At 44.5% G+C, this 10,670-nt stretch overlaps 1 long non-coding RNA gene across 1 annotated transcript; it reads left to right on the forward strand.

Moving 5' to 3' along the window:
- Positions 1-1,203: 1,203 nt before the first annotated feature.
- Positions 1,204-10,451, forward strand: LOC144667161 (uncharacterized). Its single transcript, XR_013573288.1, has 3 exons — positions 1,204-1,349; positions 7,170-7,278; positions 10,254-10,451. It is a non-coding gene; the product is annotated as an uncharacterized LOC144667161 (long non-coding RNA).
- The last annotated feature ends 219 nt before the right edge of the window (positions 10,452-10,670 follow it).

Here is a 10,670-nt window from a genome sequence, read left to right on the forward strand (position 1 = left end):
TGTAACCTGGCGCCAAGACTCGCCGGGAACAAAGATGGCGGAAATTTCAATGTTTTGAAAACTGCATGAGGTCATTTGTTTTATTGACGACTGTGGACTGTTTTTGACATCTTATAGTTCTTTGGCGAGTTTTCAACGCCAGACTCATCTTTTTTGGCAAGAAGTGCAAGCATTATTTAGGCGTTCTGTTTTGGATAGCTCTCGGTGGTTTATAACTAGCCTGCTTGAGGTTTAAAGCATTGCATCATTGTAGCGACCGAGGAACCAAATTGGTGAGTATAAGCATGAGCGTATATTAAGCTTATTTCACAAAGCTTATTAGGCTTAATGTGCCTTAATTTCCGTATATGCACGGAAAAGATAAACTAATGTACCTATCAATGTTAAGCCCCAGGGTGGGGGGGGGGGGGGAGCTCTCCCAGGGTAGGAATTTTGACATCTAAAATAGTCTGCTGGGTTAAAAATTTAGGAGGAGATATGTGAAATTTGACATTCACCAGGTGCCCAGGGGTGGGGGATTCTTCTCCGGCTTCCAAAAAATGTCAAAATCCCCTGGGTCTGCCTGCCCCCCCCCCCACCCTGGGGCTTGACATTGATAGGTGCATAAACTTGATGTAAGCTATACTGCATAAAAAGCCCATAAACAATGAAGGTGAGTCAATAGGCCGTCTTTAACAAGTTTTATTTTTTTGGGAAAAAAGTTCGTCTTAACTGTATTAAAAACTGTGACCATACCATGAGTTTGTTTTTGTACCTTTATTTTTGCCATTATTGCTTGATTGTTCAGCGGAAACCATCTTAAATATTTTTCTGTGATGCTGGTTTGAAAACATGATATTTTACAAAGAATGTATGGGCTAATTAATTAGTGCTTTTGCCACAAAGAAAATTTTCAGTTTTTGAATGCTTATATCTCCTTGAATATTGCACACAAAGAGCTGAAAATTCTGACAATGATTTAAGGATCTTTAAATATCTGGAGTCACTTTGTACATACACCTGTAGCCTGATGCCGTTTCTAGGCAAAGTTGTATGCTAATGAGGCAAAATGTAAACAATGACGTCAGCAAAGATCGCCCTATAGCTGTAGAGATCTTCTCAGCAACTACTGGATCTCCCATTTTTTACATTGTGTATATGTCATACATGTGTACATCGTGTGATTAAACAGTCACTTTATTATCTTTAAGGACCTGAAAGAAAACAAGGCAAGATGTAATATACCAAACCAAAGGTTTAAGATCAAACTTAAGCAGATGGATGTGACCAAATGGAGCACAGTTGTGGACTAAGCTGTGCCAGATGGAATGTGTCCAGATGAGATACAGAATCTACAGTAATCATGGTGAGTAATTTCAATCAGAATGATAGTTTCTTGTTTGAATGGTACGGTTTATCTCGAAGACCTAGATGGACAGACAGACAGACAGACAGACAGACAGACAGAGACAGACAGGCAGACAGCTTGTTACATGGATCAGTAGATACATAGATATAGATCCATCAATCCATAGTGTGCTGTCCCATTTTTACAACATTATTTCAGTATTTTTCGGTTTACCCTTGTTACGTGACTTATTGCGTTACTCTTTGTGCCTTGTTTACGCACGTGACTTTTTCTCGCTTTTCTATTGGACAGCGCTCTTAGCATATATTATGGTCTGTACTAGCTACACGAGGTAGTCGGAATTTTCACTCGCTAGTGTTGTAAAGCTTTCTTTTTCACCAAATAATAAATCTAGTTTAACGGTTACACTGCTGGTGAATCGCTTCGGACCTTCTTCAAAGCTCGGGACGCTTTCGGGGTCATCTCAAGCGAGTTTAACCTGGATACAAGAAATCTTCGCTCCTCAAGAATTCCTTCAAGCCACCTAAACCTCCAAACCCAGGTGAAGGCTTCACAGTGCAAAAGACTGAACTTTCTGAAGATGCTACTAACTCAAGCGGTCAACCTTCCTCTGCTCCCGATACTCGGAAATGGTGCTTCATTCATCGGTCACATCACGCCCTAAGCAAGTGTCGAGTCTTCAGATCAAAAACTTTGGATGAGAGAAAAAACCTGTTGAGTCAACATGGTGTCTGTTTCCGCTGTGTAGCTTCTTCCAACCTTCGTGCCAAAGACTGTACAGCTGTTATAAAGTGCAGTGAATGCCAGAGTGACAGACACACATCAGCACTCCATCCAGACTCTCCAAACAACCCAGTAACTCAGACTAGAGAGCAAGGAGACATCCAGCTTCATGGCGAGGAGGCCAGCAACTTCACGACCACATGTACCGAGGTGTGTGGCAGCACAAGCGGAAGCAAATCCTGCTCTAAGATATGCCTCGCAAACGTTTACTCAAGAGATCACCCTGGCAACAAGATCAAGGCGTATGTGATCATCGATGACCAAAGTAACTGCTCTCTTGGTACATCAAGACTCTTTGAACTGCTCAACTTGGGAGGTGATGCTACTCAGTACACACTTAGGACTTGCTCAGGGACGACACAAGCCAAGGGCAGAAGAGCCATGGACCTGGTCGTAGAATCTGTGGATGGTAGCAAACACCATAATCTACCACCTATCATTGAGTGTGATGCCATTCCAAACAACAGGGATGAAATCCCTACCCCCGAAGCTGCAAGATATCATCCCCATCTCAGGGGGATTGCCCACAAGATTCCCAACATAGACATGGAAGCTGACATCCTGCTCCTCATCGGTAGGGATGCACCCCCTCTGCACAAGGTCCACGAATCCCGCAATGGACCAAGGGATGCTCCATGGGCACAACGGCTGGACTTGGGTTGGGTTGTGATCGGGAATGCATGTTTGAATGGCGCACACAGACCAAGCGAGATTGCCACCTTCAAGACCCATGTTCTTGGTAATGGCCGGCCCTCATTTATGGGACCATGCCCCAGCCTTTTGTATGTTAAATGTGGAACAGCTCTGGATGACACACCTTCAGCCACCAATCAGAAAAAGGGACAATTTATTGGCGAACGGTTCGAGGACAGTTTAGGAACCAATGTGTTTGTGCGCACAAGAGATGACAACAAGCCGGGCACCTCTATAGAGGATCGCAAATTCCTGAAGATTATGGATCAAGGCATGGTCAAGGATCGTGAATCAGGCAGCTGGACAGCGCCCCTTCCGCTCCGTGAGGAAACACAGCACCTCCCAGACAGCAGAGAGAATGCGTTAAAACGAATGAAATCGACACGTCGCCTCTTGGATAAGAAACCAACTATGAAGGAACACTACTTCACGTTCATGCAAAGGCTTCTCGACAGCGGCCATGCTGAGATTGCACCAGTAACCGGACCAAAGCAGCCTACTACGCAGTGGTATCTCCCGCATTTTGGCGTGTACCACCCGCAGAAGCCAGGGAAGATCAGGGTGGTCTTCGATTCCGCAGCCGAGTCAGGAAAGGTGTCCCTAAACAAGCTGCTGCTTTCGGGACCCGATCTTAACAATGGTTTATTAGGTGTCCTTATACGGTTTCGCCAGGACCCAGTCGCCTTCATGGCAGACATCGAACAGATGTTCCACTCATTTTTTCGTTGACGAGAGACACAGAGATCTTCTCAGGTTCTTCTGGTATCAAGACAATGACCCAGCCAAGTCCCTGACGGAATACAGAATGAGGGTGCACGTTTTTGGAAACACATTGTCCCCTGCGGTCGCCACTTATGGTCTTCGAAAAACGGCTGTGGTAGGGGAGTCCGAGTTGGATCAGATGCCAAGGAACTTGTAGACAAGAACTTCTATGTGGATGATGCCCTAAAATCTGTTGCCACTCCAGCCAAAGCCATAGACCTGCTAAAGCGAACACGAGCCATGCTAGCTACAGCCAACTTGCGCTTGCACAAGATCGCTTCAAGTCACTCAGAGGTAACACAGGCCTTTCCAGACGAAGATCAAGCCACGGACATCCGCAATCTAGATTTCTCCAAGGACAACGTCCCTGTCCAGCGCTCTCTTGGTGTGTTCTGGGACTTAAAATCAGATGCTTTCACCCTGAAAGTCTCTTCAGAGAACAAGCCATTTTCAAGACGCGGCGTCTTGTCGACCATTAACAGTCTGTATGATCCTCTGGGTTTAGCAGCGCCGGTGACCATCAGGGGAAAATTTCTTCTTTGGTCTATGTCAGCTGACCTCTGCAATGCACAGCCGGGAGATTGGGATGCACCTCTTCCTGAAGAACGGAGGCCAGCCTGGGAACTTTGGCGCCAGAGCCTCCTTGCCCTAGATCAGATCAGAGTTCCTCGTGCTTACTCGTCAAAGCCACTTTATGCAGCTAACCGTGTGGAGCTCCACACCTTCTGTGATGCTTCAAACGAAGCCATCGGAGCAGTTTCTTACCTGAAATCTATTCATGATGACGGACACGTCCAGGTCTCATTCGTCTTGGGGAAAGCGAAGTTAGCTCCAACTCATGCCACAACTACGCCTCGCCTGGAGCTGTGTGCTGCGGTACTGGGAGTTGAGGTCGCGGAGCTGGTTATTGAAGAGCTTGACATGGAACCACAGGCCATCCTCTACTATTCAGATAGCCGGGTTGTTCTTGGGTATATCAGCAACGAAACCAGGCGATTCTACGTCTACGTCAGCAATCGGGTACAGAGAATAAGAAGATCCACCCTTCCAAACCAGTGGCACTACGTACCATCGCAGCTGAACCCTGCCGATCTCGCTACCCGATCTGTGGACGCGCAAAACCTCTCTGAAAGCATCTGGCATACTGGTCCCGCCTTTCTCCACAACAAGCACGTGGCCGCCTACATGCCAGTCAGCAGCTTAGCCTCAGAAGCTAAACAGGACGACCCCGAGGTTCGCCCCGAAGTAAAGGTGCTGACTACTCGATTAGAGCCAAACAAATGTCTCGGATCAGCAAGATTCTCCAGGTTTTCACAGTGGTTCACACTCTTGAAAGCAATCGCAAGGCTCATTATACTTGCCCGTTCACGGAAAAGGCAGGCACCCGCAGAAGAAGGTGACCATGCGGCACCGAGAACATTGCTTACAGTGCAGACCTTCAAACAAGCCCAATCAATCATCATCAAGAACGTGCAATTAGAGGCTTATGGAGAAGAGTTAAAGCTCCTTCAGAATTCTGAAAAGTTACCTTCCACTAGTACGCTCAAGAAACTCAGCCCAATCATTGATGCAGAGGGGCTCTTAAGAGTTGGCGGTCGCCTTGAACATGCAGACCTGAAGTTCGAAGAACGTCACCCTTTAATCCTGCCGAGCTCGCATCATGCAACAACTCTCATAGTCTGCTGCTATCATGCTAGAGTCCAGCATCAAGGTCGTCACTTCACCCTTGGCGCTATTAGGGGCCATGGCTTATGGATCCTCGGTGGAAAACGCCTCATCAACCGCGTCATCAACAGTTGCATTAAATGCAAGAAATTGCGGGGAAGACGGCAGATTCAGAAAATGGCCAATCTACCTGTTGACCGACTAACTCCTGCTCCTCCATTTAGCTTTGTCGGCCTTGACGTCTTTGGTCCTTGGCTAGTGAGTGCCAGACGCACAAGAGGTGGAGTCGCTAACAGCAAGCGTTGGGCCGTACTCTTCACCTGCCTGACAACAAGAGCCATCCACATTGAGCTTATAGAGTCCATGGACTCTTCAAGCTTTATCAATGCACTGCGACGATTCTTAGCCTTGCGAGGACCAGTGGTACAGCTCCGTTCTGACTGCGGTACCAACTTCGTTGGAGCATACAACGAACTCCAAGCTTCACTCAATGAAATGGATGACGTTATTCAGTCCTACTTAGCTTCGGAGGGCTGTGATTGGATCTTCAATGCTCCCCACTCATCTCATGTTGGTGGAGTCTGGGAACGGATGATAGGAGTGACTCGTCGAATCCTGGACGCAATGCTTGCTGAAATTGAACCCAAGCGTCTCTCTCACGAAGTCCTCTCAACGCTTATGGCGGAAGTTACTGCCATTGTAAATGCAAGACCTCTTGTTCCAGTCCCAACTGATCCTGAAATGCCAGAGGTCCTAACGCCTGCCATCCTGCTGACACAGAAGACCCAAAGCTTGAAGGCTACACCAGGAAACTTCAGCTGTGCAGACCTACACAGTAAGCAGTGGCGACAAGTACAGCATCTGGCCAATGTGTTCTGGCACCGATGGCGAAAAGAGTTCCTCCCTACACTCCAGCCAAGAAGGAAGTGGGAACATGAGACAAAGAACCTCGAAGAGGGTGACCTTGTTCTCCTCCGCTGCAAAGATCTTCCAAGGAACAGCTGGCCAATTGCTCGGATCACCAAAACCTTCACCAGTGCGGATGGGAAGGTGCGAAAGATTGAATTGCTGACAGCCAAGGATGGATCAAGGAAGAGCTACACAAGACCAGTGACTGAGGTCATATTACTGAGGAGTGAGGACGATTTCAAGAAGATGAGAACCACCGTTGGATGAACTTTGAACAGTGCTTCACATTTCGGATATGACATTGATCTTCAAGCAGTTAGTGCTTCACATTTTGGATATGACTTTGATCTTCAAGCAGTTAGTGCTTCACATATTGGACATGACATTGATTTCAGAACTTTAAATTGTTGATTCAGAACTGTCGTTACCTAGAACTCTAGTGATATTTCCTTAAATAATATCAGGCGAGGAGTGTGCTGTCCCATTTTTACAACATTATTTCAGTATTTTTCGGTTTACCCTTGTTACGTGACTTATTGCGTTACTCTTTGTGCCTTGTTTACGCACGTGACTTTTTCTCGCTTTTCTATTGGACAGCACTCTTAGCATATATTATGGTCTGTACTAGCTACGCGAGGTAGTCGGAATTTTCACTCGCTAGTGTTGTAAAGCTTTCTTTTTCACCAAATAATAAATCTAGTTTAACGGTTACACTGCTGGTGAATCGCTTCGGACCTTCTTCAAAGCTCGGGACGCATTCGGGGTCATCTCAAGCGAGATGGATCAGAACACATAGATCCATAGATTGATAGTATTTCATCTTGGAAAACATTTTTTACTCTGTTAATACACTTAGTGCCCTCAGGCCCCAGCTGTTCAAAGAGTGGATAATACTATTCACCAGATAAATCACTATCCAGTGGACAGCGTAGTCGTTATTGTTTTGTTAACACTTGTCCACTAGATTTGGGAGGCACAGTGGCCTAGTGGTTAGTACGCCAGACTCCAGATTCATTCCTGACAAGAGGAGGACAGACACATCCACCTGAGAAAGAGAACACTGTCCAAGACAAACCAAACCATATGGAGACTTGAACCAGGCTTTACACACTGACATGGTGAGTTTATTTTTTTTGCTATATGCATGTTGCTAGACATGATTTTAAATCATGCAACAAATTGAGGCTACTGGATTCACGGATCTTTTGCAGTTAAATTGGTTTTCAGGTTTAATCCACTTCTGACCTGGATTTATCTGCTTTAATTAAAAGATAACACTTTTATGGAAACTTGAATTCTTTTTTTTATTTATTTATTTACTTTAACTTGAATTTTTTAAAATGGAAGACCAGTAGATTGTCATCTTAACGTTGAAACCAACTTAACGTGCAACAGATCCACAGCAAACTTCTCTCGCCTTTTAATTGGCTCCTGACAACACAGAGCAATATAATTTCATTGGCTAGAAAGCTGACAGTTTGACAGCACCCTTCTCACTCCAATGCCTTGCGTAAATTAAAATTTTATGTGTCTGTATTCTTATTGATGGTGAAAATAAGCCAATCAGTACACAAGAAATCATTCATTTATTGTAAAAAAGTAATTGCTAACACATACATTTATGTACAAAAATATTCTCAAGACACTTTTAGTCATCATATAATAGTCATCATTTTTATTTCGGTGATGGCTGCTAAGAATTCAGTATGTACATGTAATTATGTATTTTACCTTCACCATTTTTTAACTTAATCATTTTATAAATTATCATTCAGTTAACAAAAAATTAATGACTGGGAGGCGCGATGGCCTAATGGTTAGTGCGCCTGACTCTGGATCGAGTGGTCCGGGCTCGAGACCTGGCCGAGGTCACTGTGTTGTGTTCTTGGACAAGACTTTACTCTCACAGTGCCTCTCTCCACCCAGGTGTATAAATGGGTACCGGCAACATAATGCTGCATGGGCGGGGTACCTTGTGATGGACTAGCATCCCATTTAGGGAGAACGGAATAGAAATATTCCTAGCCGCTTAATGCTACCGAAACCGGGATAAGCTCCAGCAGTATTGGCTGCATAGCTCAAGGCTTCCCTTTTAACAAAATGACCAAATTTTTCTATGGTCTTCAATCTGACAGACCACAAAAATGACATCATAAAATGTTCAAAACTCAAGAGGAACCACAAGCCATAAGGAAGTGGTTTCACTGCACAAGAAAATCAGCTCATAATCACTCATATGCTCAACAGCTTTAGACTGTCCACAGCCCTCTATTTTTTCGTTTTTTTTTTTGATCGATGAGCGCGCAGTGAGAACGGCGAGAGAACTGGACGCCAGCGCAAAACGGAAGAAGCAAAGGGGTGGGGGGACGGGGAGCGAAAAAAAATAGAGGAGCTGTAGACATCTTTGGAAATATTGAATTTCCCGTTTCTCCAGAAACAGAAAATTCCCATTGGTTGAAAGGCGGCAAAAGTGTCATCACCTTGACAACGGCCGATCATGATTGCTTGCAGGCGGCGTCTTGCGGTTGCTCGAGTTGTCATCACTATTGACATGCTGTGATTTGCGATGGATCGATTATTGGAACGCTCGTTGGAGAAATTTCCAAATGTTTCCTCGCTCAAAGACGAGCAGAAAGAGGCTGTTCGCCACCTTCTTTGTTCGAAGGACGTAGTTGGAATTTTACCGACTGTGCTATGGCGAAACAAATGCAAGAAGATGGGAATGTTGTTCTTGTTGTTTTGCCGCTAAAAAGAATCATGGATGATCAAATTGAATCACTTGGCCGGCATAACTTTTGCCTCGCCGAAGACGTGTGAGGCGAACGTGACATTCTTTTGAATTGCTGGTCACGATCAACTTGCCTTGTAGGAGATTCTATGCCATCTATCGGTCGCGCTAGAGATTTCTTTATTAATTCAACATTGCTTGCTACACTTCTAGCTTTAGTTGCACAAGATGAACCCACTTGACTACTAGAACGAAATTTGTCTGCAATTGCACTACAATTCCCAAATCGACCAAGACGTCTGCCAACTTTCGCTGTGAAACACCTTTGCGTTTTGGCTCGACAAATAAATTTTCCGTATATTTGTAGAGATGTACGATGTCTTGCCGAAGTTCCCCAAGCGAATCGCGAATGAGCACCCGCATATTCTGCAAAAATCGGAGGGACCGCTTGATTTTGGCTTTCTGCCTCTTTTTGCAGGTTTTTTGGGGGTTGAAGAAGTTGTCTCAGACGCAAACTCAACATCGAAATAAAAACTCACGAGTTGTTTTGTAAACTGACACTTGTAGTCAATTAAACAAGCACTTTACCGCTCAAATTTTATTGGTCTAATTTAATTGAAAGGTCAAGAGGCAGAGTTGTAAATTACAAGGCGATGACAAAGGGAGGAGTCTAATACTTCCACTTTTATTCAAAGATGTCTACAGCCTCTCTATTTTTCCTTTGCTCGCTTCGCTCGCTTCCCGTCCCCCTCCCCCCGCGCGCTCGCGCTTCGCGCTCGCTTGCTTTTTTGCGTTGAAAAATCGAGAGGCTGTGGACAGTCTAAAACAGCTTGTAAGATCACTCTTTTCTACTTGAGCCTGCCTGACAAGTTTGTCAGAATTGACATTTCATTTGATAGTAAACCACCAGTTGCCATTTTTTGGGAAAAAATTGTCACATAATGACAATTTCTCAAGTTTCCCAAATAAAAATTGTCTTACATGTACATTGGGTTACAGGTTGCATAATTTATTAATAGACTTTACTCTTGTTATGCATAATTATATGTAGCTCATGATCAATGAGCATGCAAGTATGCCCAGTCATAATTATTGTAAAACACACTATAGATGACTTGTGTGCCTAATAGAAAACACTTAGTAGTTGTTTTAGTGAGCAGTTAGTGTCTCTTAATTAAGAAGCCATTTGTGTCAATAAAAGTAAAGTGTCTTGCCCAAGAACATGCAATAAAATGACCCTGGCCAGGACAAACAAGAATATTTACTGAACTCGCATTGTTTTATGCAGAGTATAATTATTTTCAAAGTTAGGGCCTAGGTACAAAAATAATAATAATTATTGTCAAATTTTGTGTGGTTTTGCAGGTATGTTGGCAGAAACAAAGAGCATAGGGCTGAGGACGGAGGACCCAGGATCCAGGACAGAGGACCCAAAAGGGAAGACCCAGGATGGAGGACCCAGGACAGAGGACCTAGGAGAGAGGACCCAGAAAGGAGGACCCAGGACAGAGGACCCAGGACAGAGGATCCATGACAGAGGACTCAGGAGGGAAGACCCAGGAACCAGGATGATGGGAGTGGACCATGGACAGAGGACTGAGGACCAAAGACAGAAAAACAAGAACAAGGACAGAACTTGTGTTAACATTGGATTATAAATATGTGCTATATTGCATTTGTAAGGTAATATTATACCAAAAACCTGTTCACTTGCGAGTGTTTACCATGAAGTGAAGTACCAAATTATTTTGCATTTCTTACATGTAATTTTGAGTAATTTAG

Source organism: Oculina patagonica, chromosome 10, assembly GCF_052425735.1.
Source record: "Oculina patagonica isolate OP01 chromosome 10, crgOcupat, whole genome shotgun sequence".
Lineage (NCBI taxonomy): Eukaryota > Metazoa > Cnidaria > Anthozoa > Scleractinia > Oculinidae > Oculina > Oculina patagonica.